Below are 13,248 nucleotides of genomic sequence, written 5' to 3' on the forward strand. Positions count from 1 at the left end.
AAATGTGACACTTTATCTTCCTTCTTTTTGTAATTATTCATCATGGTCCATTACATTATTATGGATTGTGGATATCAGTGAATTTCATGTCATTTAAAATTTTTTTTGAAATATTTTTTTGAAAAAATTGTTTTTAATTTTTTTTGAAATTTGTTCTTCAACAGTGTTATGTGTTTGAAAACCACATTGTGCATTTTAAACACGAAAGTCAAGCCATGCACATCTCTCTGTGATTATTAAGGAGAGTGGTTTGAGGGTGGTATTTATCCATCTGTCAGTGTTTTGGGAAAGGGGAGAGTGGCTGATGAGGCTACAGATATACTCTGTATGTGGTGGGGTCACTGGCGAATGAAGGGATAGGCTTTTCCACAGTTAGCCTTTGAGCAGAACACTGCTGTATTCAACTGCACCTGTGCACAGAGGACCGTATTGTTCCAATATTGACTCTGCTTGGCTTAGTGATGTGACTACTGGCTTGAGAAATGAGCTCCTACGTCGAATTCCAGTTCCTCCCATGACATTCCACTTACAGCTTGAGGAAAGCCTCTAGACCTCTTTATGTCACGCTTCTGGCCTCAGCAAAGTGGAACATCATCTTCTCTAATTAATTAATGATTGCAAACAGCTTGGAAATTTCCAAAGGCGGAATAATTGCCAAGCGAGGACTGTTTTTACTGGCCTTCCTTTATTTCCAATTTTTAGTGATTGATGGAAAACTTACCTTCATGCCTTAAAACAATGCTCATTTGTTACGCTTAGACATTCTGAGGAATTTGACATTTAACCCATTAAGGAAAAAAAAAAATTTAATGAAAGGAGTAAATTTCCCCTGTACCGAGATGAATTGCTTTAATTTTCCAACATCATAGTGAAATTTAAAAGAAGAGGGAGAGGAGGAGAAGCAGATAAAAAAGGAAAAGAGAGAAAAGAAAAAAGAGAAGAAAAGAATGAAGAAGAGAATGAAGAAAGGAAGGAGATAAAATCAGAACCTGCAAGGCTGGGAGATCATGATTATATTTGTGTTCCTATAATGTGCTGAGCAGTGAATTTGCATGCCACAGTAGACCATAATGTGTTTCCTGTACCATCTGAGCTGAGTTCCTTGAAAAATATTGTTATAAGCAAGTCTTTATAAGGGAGAAATGTTCCCTTCTCACTGAAAATCCTCTTAAACAGTGGAATCTTTCCTCTTTACTGTTTTAGAAAAGCAAGTATCTGGCATTCCTGTGTAGTTCACAGAACTCTTTTCCTGTGCATTATCTTCATAGCCATGTGAAAAGGGATGTGTGTTTTCTCCAATATTCAGATAAAGCCAGTTATCACTCTCAGGTCCAGAGTGGCAGGGCGGCTCTAGTGCCTGATTCCTTGTCATAAATGCAATCGGTGTCAGCCTCAGGGCAGTTAAAGAGACAGCCATTTGTCCCATACTATGTGAAAGGCACTGATGTTGTGCATCCCAGGAAAGGTATAGTGGTGCGCCTAGTGAGGGGGTTGGATTAAATTCTAAAATCACCGATTATTATAATTTCCTTGAAAAATCCTTCAGGAAGGTGAGACCTTGGAGAACAACAAACTACCTTTCACTAAACCTAACAAAGTTGTTCGCTCTTCCAGTGTTAGAACAGATCACTGCTCTTTATTTAGTTTTTGAAACTGAGGATATTTAATTGGCAGAGAAGAGAGTCAAGGTAGTGAAATGCCCAGGGTGAGTGTTGAAGAATCCCTAAAACCTGTAATTTGTAATATTCTCAAAATATTTGAGAATATCGATATAGTAGCATTTCAAACATTCAATTAATATCAAAATGTTTCTTCCCTTTTTTTTCATTTGTGGAAAAGAGAAGGATATAGAGTTTGGGTACGTAGCAAAGAATTGGTGGTGTTTTGGAGAAATTGTCTTTATGGTAATCCCTGTGTTAAATCTCTCTCAATTCCAGGATTAGAGAAACAAAAAGGAAGAGATAGATGTTAGGATGAGGAAAAGGATGGATGTGGATACATGCTTCAGGGCAATTGATAATACCTGGACGTGTGCAAAGACAGCAATGCTTGAGAAAGTTGGTGACAGGAATATTAGTTATTCTTTTGTGCAGGGCTTTTCTGTTTCCATAGTCTTTTGTGGACCTCACCAAATCCACCCGTATTAAGTACAGAAGTTTCTGTCCCTCTTATACTGTTGAGAGTTCAAAAGCTCAGTAATGATGGTCGTTCAACTAAGATCTTATATCAAATTTATGGGAGAACCACACCTCCAAACCAGACCTTCTGAAGATTGTCCTCCTGCTTTCCTCCTGGAGAACGGTGGATCTCGGCATCACTGGCCACTCATGTGGCTCCATTGTGGCCCACGTCACGAGCAGACATTTGAGTGGTCTCAAGCAGTTGTGGTGCAGTGTCATGAGATCAACAGTTGGAGGGGAAGCACCCATTAAATCCCTGCCAGGCACCCAAGCTTGAGGTCTTGGAGCTACACTTCCTCTTCCTCATTACCCATGCATAATTTGTCCCGAGTTTCTTTCTAACTTCACAATATCTCAAATCTATTTTCTCATCCAAATCCCCCCTGAGGCTGTCTTAATTCGGTTGTTCTCATTTCTCACCTGCATCCTTGGAATGTCCTCTTAATGGGTGTCTCCACCTCTAATCTCTCTCCACACCTGTTCATTCTAGACATGCTACCAGATTAATCTTTCTACCATACAGCTCTGCCCTTGTCATTAATTGTATTTTTCAGAAAAAACCTTGAGAAGTTTCCAGCCACTTGTGGAATGAATTGAAACTCCTGCCTGGATTTCCAGTCTCATCTTACCTTTTTAAACATCTGGGCTTCCAGCTAAGAAGTTATATGCCTAGTTGTTTCTCCTCTCTGTAATCTTGGTCATGGAGCTTTTTCTTTCTGGAATGCCTTCTCATACCTCCTTGAAAAAACTAAAATATTTGCTCAATCAAATGTGACCCAACAAGAATGAACTAAAGTTCTGATCTCTCTTGTGAAGTCTTTTCCTCTTCCTAAAATTGAGTTGTGTATTTTTTTACCCTCTCTTGTAGAAGTTTTCACACTCATAACTATACTAGAATCAGTTATGTACCTGTCCTTCACCCACCTATGCCCCAGTGTCTTTTAGACCTGGAGATTTATGGGGTAGGGATGCTATCTGAACAACCCTGTTTTCCCCAGAGTAACTAACATATTGCATAATGCATTCTTGTTTAATGAAGGTGCTTAAAGAAACTCCTTATGTCCTAAAAATACTTAAAAATAAGTTTTTAGAACTTAGCAGGTCATTCAGCAAAATGCCAAAACCAAAACCTACTTTACCAAATCAGTTTAGGTGACCTCAATAACACAAGCGTTGTCACATCAGCAACTCAGCATGCAGAGCAGCCAGGTAATTTCTCAGGTTCACTGTTGCTCTATCATTTTACTTTCTGTCTGAGATACACGTGTTTCTGAATATGTTATTATATACACAGTCTTGGTTATGTTGTGCACTTGCCAAATATCTATGGAATTTGTTGATTCATATTTTTAATCTACTTTTTGAGGTTTAATTTATATACAATGACATGTGTCCATTTTAAACATGTAAGGCAGGACATTTTTGACAAGTGTATGTACCTGTGAAATCACCACCACAATCAAGGGGAGAGAACATTTCAGCTACCCACAGAGCTTCCCCGTGCCCTGTTGCAGTCAGTGCCCTTTCCTCTCAGCCCCTGCCTGTTTTCTAACATCAATCATTTTGATCCCTTCTTGAATTTCATATGCATGGAACCATACAGTATGCACGGTCATGCCTGGGCTTCTTTTACTCAGGGTAACTATAATTTTTTTGAGATTCATTTATGTTACTGTGTGTATCAACAGTTCATTTTCATTGCTAAGTAGTGTTGCATTACATGGATATGTACTAAATTTTGTTTATTCACTTGTTTTGAGATATTTGTTTATTTTTACATTTTGAGTTTTGAATGAAGCTGCTATGAACATTCTGTGTACATAAACAGCTCCCATTTTTCTGGAATAAGTACCTACGAGTGAAGTTGCTGGGTCATGTAGTAGTTATTTAACATCATAAGAAACTTCCTACATGTGTCATTTACATTGTCACCAACAGTACGTGAGGGGTGCAATTGAACTCCAATCCTGCTGTTGTCACTCTTTTCAATTTTAGCCATTTCATGCTGCGTAGGTATGTCTCACTTATATTTACATTTTTTTCTTTTACCAATGATCTGGAGCACTTATTGGCCCTTCTTATATCTTTTTTTTATGAAGTGGCATCAAGTTTTGGGGCCATTTTTTAATTGGATTGTCTCTTTTTATTGAGTTGTAAGAGTACATTATATTTTCGGCGTAAGAGTTCTTAGAGTTATGCATTGCCAATATTTTTTCCTAGTCTGTAACTTGACTTTCCATTTTCTTAATGTTGTTTTCTGAGGAGCAGTTTTTAACTTTGATGGTCAGTTTATCACTTTCATCATCTATAATCTATGCTTTTTGTTTCCTTAGGTATGTTTGCTTCCTCATGGTCACAAATGTTTTACTCTGTGCTTTCTTTTAGATATTTAACAGTATAAATTAGGGTTATGATTCGCCTCAGTTTAAGGTCAAAGCTTATTTTTTCTCATTGGTTTACCTAGTTTTTCCAGCACCAAAATTTGTTGAAAAGATTATTTTTTCCCATTGAATTAACTAAACACCTTTGACGAAAAGCAATTGATCATATATGTGTACTCTCTCTATTATCTTCCATTACTTTATCCATCCTTAAGCCAATACTATGTTATCTTGGTCACTCACTTTAATAGTAGGTATTGAAATCAGACATTGTTTGTTTTCCATATTTGTTCTTTCAAAGGTGTTTTGATTATGCTAAGTTCTTTCCATTTCCATGTAAATTTTAGCATCAGCTTACCAGTTTCCACAAAATAACCTGCTATGATTTTCATTGAGATTTTGCTGACTCTATAAATCAAGTCAAAATAGCTGATATCTTAGTAACATTGAGTCTTCTAAACCATGAACATGGTATATCTCTCATTTTACTTAGAGCTCCATTAATTTCTCTCAACAATTTATTGTAACTTTGCATAGATGTTGGTAAGTTATCCCTAAGCATTTTATATTTTGGGTGCCATTGTAAATGGTGTTTCTAAGTTCAATTTGCAATTTTTTTGTCATTAGTATATAGAAATACAATTGATTTTTCTTATTGACTTTGTATCTTATGATTTACTAAATTTAGTAGTTTTATTAGGTATTTTTTAAGACGTACTTTTCTACCTGATCAGTTTATCTGAAAAAATTTTGTAGATTTAGTTGCTCATTCTCTTTATGAATAAACATCCATTAATCAACTTTCTGTGTTTGGAAGATTTGCTTCTTGACTGAAGAAGAAATAGTTTCCTAAAAATTTAAAGGATGTAAATTAGAAAAATAATAAGCCATTAATCTTCATTTCTTTAGACCAGACTACTGAAACTGTCAGACATAGAAGTGACCTTCAAAATCATTAGGTTATAACCCCTCAGATTTACAGATTAGAAAACTGAGGCCTAGAGAGTTTCAGCTAGTAAACGGCAGATTTGATTAGAAAACTAACACTTCTTTGTATATCATAATTCCTCTCAACATTGCTTTAAGACTGGTGAGATTGAAAATATTAAGGGACCTTGAAAAGGTAGAATAATTGTTACCAAAAAGAGCTTATCCCTTAGCCTTATTAAAGCCTCTTAATGATAGAAAATGGCCAACATTCTTATGATCCTTTTTCTGTCTCACAGTTGCTCCTGTGAAAAGACTAGTTCTTAGAGTCTATATGATTTTGACTAATATCATAATTTCTTCTTTTTGTGATTTTAAGGTTCACTATCAAGGTGGATGTCCTAGGACACTACGATGTTTGAGAATACTTAGTCATTTTCCTCACTTCATCTTTTTCATGGATTTAGATATTTGAAAATAGCTCCCCATCCGAGGTCCCCATCCTGCCTGGAAAAATAAATAAATCATTTTAACAAATGATTCTAACACAATGTAATTTTTTTTGTGTTTACAGAGTAAGAGAACTTACTTCAATTTACCAGTGTTTCGCTTTTTTTTTTCATCTTAGTTCTACAACGAAACAACTACCCAACACATTAATATGTCCCTCTAGGAATCTCATTTCCTACTTAGCCAGCTGCAAACACTCAGATTCTCCTATTTCAAAGGAGAGACTATAGTTGTTCTCTCTCCCAGAAAACAAAGAAGCTTGATCGTTATTGATGTTTCATGATTAGTGGCAAATATAAACATTTTGAAAGACTTTATACATAGAGTATTAGGAAGTGTCCCATAGTGAAAGGCAAATACTTGACTTTCCATAAGTACCATTGTCCCAGAAATAAATATTTACTTGTTATTTTAGCTCTGATTTTCTGAAATATAGAGAACCCAACTTTTAGATATAGTCTTAGCATATAATATGATATTTGTTCTATTTCATCCTCAAAATTCAAAAGAATATGCAAAAATCAATTAGAACTTATCTCATTCTCAAAAAGCTTAAAGTTCAATAAGGAAAACCAAAGGGGAAGAGCTGAGGGAGAGAAGGAGGGAGGGGGCAAGGGAAAGTGGTAGGGGGTAGGCAGAGACAAATGTATTTGAAAAAATAAATTAAAAAAATATAATAAAAAAAATAAGGAAGATCAGATATGCATTATTGGTGATACTGGCCTCTGACCACTCTAACGCTCCCACTGTATTAGACAATAAAGCATGTCCCCCTGTGATCAGATACATATCGACAAATTATTCACACAAAACAGGAATTGTGTAAGTGCTAAATGAAAAGTCCTGAAAACGTCTTAGTTATCTTTAGGAGAAGTAGACTGAATTAATTTTGCAAGGCTTTATGTAGGATGTGACCAGCACTAGTGTTCAATCAGTGGAAATGGGGATTGGGAAAATAGATAAGATTGTATAATTGTCCAGAATCTCCAATGGCTGGGGGATCTAAAGATCTTTCTTAACTTAGACTTACCTCAATATGAATTGACTGCCTTTCTGACTTTCCACACACCTGGCCATCTGCCTCTAAAAACAGGATCAATTTTAAGGCTGGCTCACCACGTATACTTTTGCATGTGTTAGCATAAAACAAGCATGCATATGAAGACCCTACCAAACCTTTTTGTTACATGCCAAAGTTGGTAGGTAAGTAATACCTAACCCAATGCTGTATTTTCTGAAATAGTGATTTCTTAATGACTGGGAGCCCATGTCCCTTAGGAAGCATATTCAAAGCACTCAGGGAACTTCCTATTTAAAATGCTACATATGGTGGTCAAATGTCCATGTGTCCTGAAGTTTTAAAACCTAAACTCTGTTATGCTAGAAATCATCCAAGATAAGTTATTATTTCTCTTGTGATGCCTTCATGTGCATAGGCTTATTTAGTCCTTACAAAAGGTATACGAAGAAAATAATACTAATATCCTAATTTTTCACTGAGTGGGAAACTGAGATAGAGGCGGATTAGGTTCCTTTCCCAAGACTAAATGGTCCAAGCTCTCAGCCATTATACTACACTGCCTCTTTATGAAAGGATATTAACAAAATCCTCACTGATGTGCAACAACCCAGCTCTAAACCTTAAATCACATTCCCTCCTAATCCTGAGTAGGTCTCCTATGCCAAGCTACTGAGGATTCCTCTTCTTGGTATGAAGCTTTTGGGAGGTTGTCTGCTAGAAGCTTCCTAATTATTTTTCTCATAGAAGACTTAGACTCATCTATTCATTTGTCATCTATCACTCTGTCTAGCCAGGCACTAATGAAGCAACTGGTAGTATGAAGGGTATAATTAGTGGGCCGTGGAGTGGAGTTAAGCAGAATGTCAAAGAGATACGACCTAGCCAATAACCTTGAACCTCAGAGGCAAAAGTACTATTGAGCTTTGAGAGATGGAAGACAAGCTGAAGACCTCCACAAAGTACTACATCAGCACAGTGTCTCCAACTGAAAAGGAAGGATTTATAGAAAAACCAACAATAACTGGTTTTTCAAGTGATACAGTTTCACCCAAAATATGAACTGCTTGCTAAATGCCTGGGGTAACATTATTTTGTACATTTGCATGAATAATTTGCATCATCATTAAAGACCTAGTCAGAAAAGGGGAAAGGAGAGAAAAATTTTAAAATATGTTGTAAAATCCAGCCCATTTATATCCAAAGTTTACAGTGAGACAAAGTAAATGTTCTATTTCTAATCGTATTTGCCACTAATTCAAAATGAGCCTATACTGAGAGAAAATTATATAAATTAATAAATATCTAAAACTGTCATTCTTAAAACCTGTGTTTAGAACATTGAGTTGCATTCCCACAGGAGAAATGCCAAATGAGTGAGCTTAGGCCAAGTGTATTTGGAAAGCCTCTTTTGGAGAACCATGGGAGTGTGAACTTAATCATGTGAAGAGCCCAGGCCTGTTCAGCCTTCTGTGGCAGTTCTATGAGTTCTAGTACCAGGCTATTAATAGGGAGCTGGGCAGGAGCGCACAGCTGCTACTTTCTTTCTATTATGTGTGTGTGTGTGTGTGTGTGTGTGTGTTTTAACTGCATAGATCAAATTTAAAAAGACTTTTTTTTTTAATCAAGGGGTTATCAGGTGAGGAAGTAATTGGTTTCCATTTTATATCCTCTTTTTCAATGCTTATATTTATGCTTAATGTTAACCTTCCCTATTACGGATGTCTGGTTTTCTATTTTAAGCATTAACCACTTATAGAATCAAAAAAGAAATCCTAGAAATTAAAACAAACTTTCCCAGTTGTCTTCTGGAATATAATAATTACCATAACAACTTTGCTCAGTGATGGGGAGGTCATAAACTTTTAGGCTGTCAGAGGCGAAATAAACGTGTTACCTTTGCTTTTCTAAGAAGCCATCTTGTCCACTCACTGGATATTAAGATCCAAAGAATGACTGCACAAGGTCTCACCGCAGAGATAGTACTTGAACATGATTCTTTAAATTTGAGAGGTTGAGGATGATTCTATGTCGACATTGATACTGCTTTATCATTGCCCTTTATGAAACAACAGTGAACATTTTTTTGCAACACATCTTCTTATCTGTTCCTCAATTTTAAAAAAATACTTATTGAGATGGACAGAGAATGAATAATTATTCTGTTTTATAGATGATGACACAGTTTCCCAGAAGTCAAGCATTTCCACAGTTTCTCATGCTATATAAATCTTAAAATCTTTATCCCTTGTTTTATAAAAGCCATCAGATGAATCACGTGAACTAAAAAACATTACAATGCTTAGCTTTTCTGTTGGAAGAATACCCCTTGCAGTTGCTAAATATTTAGATTGAAAAATAGATAATTAATTAAACAGGACGTGGCATAAAAGGCTTGGGCAGATATTTAGTGACATCCAGGTGTGCTTCAGTGGTCCATCTGAGTCTGTAGATAATGACTCTATCGGTGATAAGATTACACGAACCACAGAAGCCAAATAAACCTTTTGATTAAATGGCTCAATTCTATTTTCCATTTTGGTAGTTCCTACAATATAATGACTGTTCAAGCTGGAAAGTGTTATTAAAGAAGTATGTATAAAACGTAAGGGTCTCTGACATAAATGCATTATCCTTAGCTACTATAATTAACACTCTCAACATCAATAGTGAGCATATTGTGTTTTTGTGTGTGTCTATGTGTGAAGATTTGTTCAGATGCTGTGGAACCTAAAGCTTTGAAACTTATAACATTGGGGAGACCTCTTTAAAAAATACAAAGTTATGACCTGAAAGTTACTGCTTTAGTTTCCTACGGCTGCCGTAATAGAGTACCACTGACGGGATGGTTCAAACAACGGAAGTGTATTTTCTTAATGTTGCTGGAGGCTAGAAGCCTGAGATCAAGGTGTCGGTAGGGTTGGTTTCTTCTGAGACCTCTCTCCAAGCTGTTAGATAGTCACCTTCTCTTATGTCATCACTGTCTTTCCTCTGTGTGTCTGTGCCCTGATCTCTCCTCGTTTTCTATGAACATCAGTCATATTGGATTAGGCCCAAACTGATGATTTCATTTTAACTTAACTGTCATTGAAGGACCCATCTTGAAATACAGTCACTTTCTGAGGTACAGGGCATTAGTACTTCAACATACAAATCTTGAGAGGCTGCATAATTCATCCCATAACACTTCTGTAAGAAAGTAAATGTTCATTTCAAATGAGAAAAGCAAATATGATGCACTTTAAATTTATTATTATTAAGTTTGGAAAACTTTTTTTAATCTGCACAACATTTTATAGGTAACTTTGTGAAACCAAGATGATCGTCAAATTTAGGGAAATTGTCATTAACTTCCTCTTATCTCTAAGCTTTTAGAAGAGTGCTTGCACTCTTGGTAAATTCTATCTTGTGCAATTTGCTTCAAAAACAAAAGCAAGTCAGTGGTGCATTTTTAATTTCTTCTAGTATATCACTGAACACATTCCTGCTAAGAGAAAGCATCTCCTTTCGCATCATTGTGTCCTGAGTACTCCTTCCCCTTGTGTGTATACTACTACACATCTGATAATCAGTTGATTATTTAACTGACCTAGCTTATGACTCCATACATTTAGTGCCCTGCTTCTCTTCTCTACCAGCATAATCCATACTCTGGGTATTAGAGAGCATATTCATGTCACCAGACCTCTGGCTCCAAACCTCTGAGTCCCAGAGCTAGGATGGTAATAGGCTCAGGAGTGTTTCCAGAAAGTCATTCCCACACAGTGATAACTGTGGGTGGCTTAAGCACACAGCATAGTGACAGCAAACCATGTAAATGTAGTATCTCTGTATATTCAATTAAGTGTATCCTCCACTGAAATTCCCCTAACCAAACACCAAAATTTCCATGACCATTCCAACATTATTCCACAAGTGTGTGACAAAGGGCAGTCAGAGTGGAAAGACAGAGCAGTGAACACAGAGCTTGGGATCCCCCTCCACCCTGGACCTTAGAAAGGGCCAAAGCAAGCAAGGAGCCCTGAAACTTCATTTCCTTCCTCGTTAATCCATGTTGGAGCATTTCCGCTGTCCTGGGTCGTTGCTTGGAAAGAGTTATTCCCTTCCTTTTTTTCTCTACCCCTCCTTCCGTCTCTCTTTCTTAAATATTGTTTTGATGCATACCATCTTTCAGAACCTACATTGGGAGGGTTAAGACACATATGATATCTGCAGCACAGCTATAAAGTTTTCAGTAACCAAAGCTATTAAAGATACAATCTACTGGATATCCAGGCGATTTAGGGGTCCCATTCATCTAAGCAGTCAGAGAAAGCTATAGGAGGAAATGTCATTCTATCTGGCCTAAAGGATGGCTAGGATTGGCACCGGTCATACTGGGAGCAGAGACGGGCATTCTGGAGGGCTGGCACTGCATATGGGTGTGCCTCTACAAGACATTTTTTTACCTGTAACATTTAAAGGGTTATTTGGTTACATGGCCAAAGCAAACGAACTAAAGGAAATCCCCGATTTGGTGGCTATCTCATTGCTTTTGAGAAATGTCCTTCAGAGTGTGATACTGCTTTTAACTTAAGGTTCAGGACATCTGATTACATCTTTTTTCCTGAGAATCCCATAAGTAGTTTCTGTGACATTTGATGGATTTTTAGTAGTAGCTTTAGCCACTACATCAGAAAGAAACTTCAGGCAACCCTTCCACTAATACCCCACGTTTCACTTAGTGCTCCCCGGGACCAATGGCATGGCTACTTCGGTGATATTTGGTAGCAGGGTTGATACTCCACTTTTGACTTGCTCCTTTGCTCTCTTTCTAGTCCTGAACTCTCTCCCAAATTTAATATTTATTTTTCTGCCTTTTCCCACCATCCCCCATTTGCTTTTTTATTTTGTCTATTCCAGTGACTCTTCTTTCTTGCATAAAGGACAGCCTGGGTGTGACCACCCTTCTGAACTTCCCTCAGCTCAGAGAGGGAAGAGTCTAGCGAAGAGTCTCACTCCTATGCAATCTGAGACAAGTGGTTGACCCAGCGCCTCTCCGTGTGACCTGGTGACAGAACCATTAGAGATATTTGAATGTTCAATGTTTGCATAATTCTACCAAGTCATAGATCTGTTAGTTTAATCTTTGTGAAAGAGGTGTTTGTCTCCAATGTACTGCTTTGTGAGATGCTTGAGGGTAAGGAACTGTGTAATAAAATATAGAACACCAAGATGGTTGGTAGTACACAGGCACCAACTAATCTAAACAGAACCCAGTGCCTCTACTTTACTGTTGAAAAGCACTTTGCCTAGTGCATGTGTTCAGTAAACATTGTGTTGATTTTGCCATGGATTCGATGACTGTTGTTTCTGTAATTTGACAAGTAAAGGTAATGATGAATCAGTTACTGACATAACTGGTTTTGTAAGGCTTAATGGGAACAGATAGCAGCCCTGTGAGTACTATTAATATCACTCTCTGGTGGGAATCTCTGTGTACAGAGTTTTTAAGAATAATAAGAATGTGAAAGGCTATATGAAGACTACTCTTCCATATATAGTGAATGAACACACTTGTCTCAATCACATTGAGATCTTACATAATTTTGTTCTCTATGGTGATTTTTCCAGACAACTTCTTCTAATGGCATTAGCATATTAAAATAAAATCAGGTGGGGTGAGGGGAACCTGCCAATGTCAAGAATCAATCACTTTTCTGACAAATGGCAGTTAATGGAGTAACAATATTTAGAAGTAAAATGTCAAGGATATAATTGAAAAATATATTTATATATCATTTATACAGTAATTCTTCAAACTATCACAGGTCTATCATTGATGCCTCATCAATATATTATATAATATGATAGCATGTTCTCCCTTTTTATTCTTTTGCTTTTGGACATGAGAATTAATCTGGAGGCTTTTAATCTTCTGATCTGAAGTTTTGTTTTGTTCTAGGCATGGCTGATTCTGCCTGTCATGGAACTATTAGGTGTACAGCATAGTTTGATTGGACCAGAACTGCACTACCTGCTTCATCAGCATAGCTCTTCAGCACATGATACAGTTTAGGGGAATTTACAAAAAGCCAAATGGAAATGTTCCATGTTAAGTAGACTTATATAAATCTTAATAAAAAAGGAAAGTATCAGGAAGCACTAAGTGCTTCAGATACTGGAATCAAAGACTTCTTACTTTCATCCCCTTTCTTGGCTAACCTAAACATGAGCATGGAGACAGGTTTAT

The 13,248-nt window shown here is 36.9% G+C and overlaps 1 protein-coding gene across 9 annotated transcripts in view; it reads left to right on the forward strand.

Moving 5' to 3' along the window:
• The window catches only part of LPP (LIM domain containing preferred translocation partner in lipoma), a 618,933-nt gene that overhangs the window by 384,113 nt on the left and 221,572 nt on the right, over nucleotides 1-13,248 (forward strand). The gene's annotated exons all lie outside the window — the stretch shown is intronic.

Source organism: Pteronotus mesoamericanus, unplaced genomic scaffold (genome assembly GCF_021234165.1).
Source record: "Pteronotus mesoamericanus isolate MK-2021 breed Mesoamerican mustached bat unplaced genomic scaffold, CSHL_Meso_final contig_82, whole genome shotgun sequence".
Taxonomy (NCBI): Eukaryota; Metazoa; Chordata; class Mammalia; order Chiroptera; family Mormoopidae; genus Pteronotus; species Pteronotus mesoamericanus.